The sequence below is a fragment of the Nicotiana sylvestris genome, chromosome 9 (assembly GCF_000393655.2).
Source record: "Nicotiana sylvestris chromosome 9, ASM39365v2, whole genome shotgun sequence".
Taxonomy (NCBI): Eukaryota; Viridiplantae; Streptophyta; class Magnoliopsida; order Solanales; family Solanaceae; genus Nicotiana; species Nicotiana sylvestris.
Window position 1 is genome coordinate 32,378,589 of NC_091065.1, and position 2,825 is coordinate 32,381,413.

A 2,825-nucleotide genomic window follows, 5' to 3' on the forward strand; every position below is an offset into this window, starting at 1 on the left:
ACAAATTAGATAAGGCTCTTTATGGACTCAAGCAGGCTCGTAGAGCATGGTATGAACGATTGTCCAAATTTCTGCTTGAACATGGCTACAAAATAGGTAAACTTGACTGTACTCTATTCTTGAGGGAAAAATGTAAGGATCTTCTTGTGGTACAAATATATGTTGATGACATAATCTTTGGGGCCACCATTGACAAACTAAGTAAGGATTTTGCCAAATTAATGGGGAGTGAGTTTGAAATGAGTATGATGGGTGAGCTTAACTTTTTCTTAGGCTTACAGATCAAACAAAGCCCAAATGGAACCATGATCAATCAGCCGAAATATGCAAAGGAGCTAATCAAAAAGTTTAAAATGGATGAATCAAAGGAAATAGACACCCCTATTGCAAATGCTACTAAATTAGACATAGATGAACCTGGTTCATCTATTGATCAGAAGTTGTATAGGGGTATGATTGGTTCACTTATAGAGGCGGAAGGCAAATGTGTAGAAATGACTATCAATTCTGATGCGGTCAAAAGATATTATGTATGATTTCTTTAGTTAAGTTGTGTTTGTTTGTACTTGGCATGTTTTGAAGATTGGAATGACGAAGGAATTGTTCTGCTATCTAAATACTTTATCCTTTGTTACCCTTTTGAGCCTTATTTATTTCTTTTTCATACCCCTCTTTTGGAATTAGTAGTAAAGTTCAGAAATGCAAACGCAAAATGTAAGTAAAGGACAAAGATAAAAAGAGAAAGAAAAGAATGAAGAGAGAAAGAAAAGAATGAAAAGAAAAAGAAGCAAAAAGAAGAAGAAAAGGAGAGGAAAAAACAACAAAAAGAAAAACAAAAAGAAGAAAAGAAGAGAAAGAAAAAGAAAAGAAAAGGCACAAAAAAACAAAGCAATTTCTATGACATGAACTACGTTCGACCTGATTCCTTTTAAAGATATATAGGCAGCTTCATGGTTCGGTCCCATCAAAATAAAAATCCAAAAGTCCCCAAGCAAAGAAACTGGGGCAAAAGTTGTGGTTGTTGTAAGAAATCTGATTCTGAAAGTTGCAATTTTGAACCAATGTGAATTGTTTTGAGCCTTTGATATCCTTTCTTTTTAACTCTATCCAAAAGCCCACGTTACGGTCCAAAGAAAAACCTTCCGATCAGTCTTCGAGAGATGCCAAGTTAAGCAAGGAGAGGTAATTCATATCAGGGGAAACACTCTAGTCCAAGCAGAAAAATAATAAAAACGAGAGAGTCTTATTGGTGAAAACCCTCACGGGCATCGTAAGGCGATGAAAGATGAGAGAAATCAAAAATTAGAGAGTCTTATTGGTGAAAACCTTCACGGGCACTTTGAGGCAACGGTAAGTTGAGAAAAAGAACAAAATGAGAGAGACTTGATGGTGAAAACCCTTCGGGCACTACAAGTCGAAGAAGGATTGTGAATAAGATTGGATAATCGGAGCATTGAAGCCCAATTTCACGGTTTTAAGGTACAACAAGAGTTGAACATTAGGCTTGCTCAACAGAATAGGCCACAGGTGCATGTCATGGTCATTAGAGTTGGTATCCGCATCTGATAGGTTTCTACTTTGTTAGTTTTCTTGTTAGGAATCATCTCTTTCCTTTGTCTTTTACTCTGTTCCTTTTGTCTTGTTTACTTCCTCTTCCTGAGTCTGTTTGGTCAAAATAAGTGAGAAATGACTTCAAAATTTGCCACCAGCTTTCCAATTGCACAAAACGGGATCTGGCCAGCACATCAAAGTGGAATATGTTAGGAAAGAACAACATGCACACTGAGTTGGTAACAATCAACATGCTTTGGGATTCATATGAAATACAAAGGTTTGGTATATATCAATTCATGAACAATGCAATAGATGGACGGTGTAGGGTGAACGGATCAAACGTATTTTCTATGATAAGATTGACAAAGAAAGTGGTTAACCAGTGACAAGCAAGGTCTTCCAAGCAGAAATCAAAGTTATCATAGCAAGTGAAGGAGCAATAGACCTCAAGGCCAAGGCCAGTGGTTTAAGTCGAGAAAGAACAACATACGCACTAAATGGGTGGCAATTGACGTACTTTGGGATTCTGTGAGACACAAAGGTTTAGTAAATATCAGTTCATGAGCAATGCAACAGATAAAGGATATTGGGTCTGAATGGAGAAGAGGTATGTTCTGTGATAAGGATGACAAAGAAAGTGGTTAGCAAGGTCTTCGAGTGGAAGTCAAAGTTATCATGGGAAGTGGAGGAGCAATCGTCCTCAAAGTCAAGGCCATAAACCAACCACCGCATTTTAAACTGACAAGATTTTTCTTTGATTGAAACAGGGATAGAAAATTTTGTTTGTTTCGGAGAAACCCTCCGTAAGGGGGAAAAGCAAGCACCAGACAGGTTTGACTTGTGATTCTCAGGACCCTCCTGGATAATGAGATTTAATTTTAAATTTTCAGGACCCTCCTGGATAATGAGATTTAATTTTAAAAGTTCTCAGGACCCTTCTGGATAATGAGATTTAGTTTTTAAGTTTTCAGGACCCTCCTGGATAATGGGATTTAATTTTAAAAGTTCTCAAGACCCTCCTGGATAATGAGATTTAGTTTTTAAATTCTCAGGACCCTCCTGGATAATGGGATTTAGTTCTTAAGTTTTCAGGACCCTCCCTGATAATGGGATCATGTTTTTAAATTCTCAGGACCCTCTTGGATAATGGGATTTAATTTAAAATTCTCAGGACCCTCCTGGATAATGGGATTTAGTTTTTTAAGTTTTCAGGACCCTCCTTGATAATGGAATTTAGTTAAAAAGTTCTCAGGACCCTCCTGGATAATGAG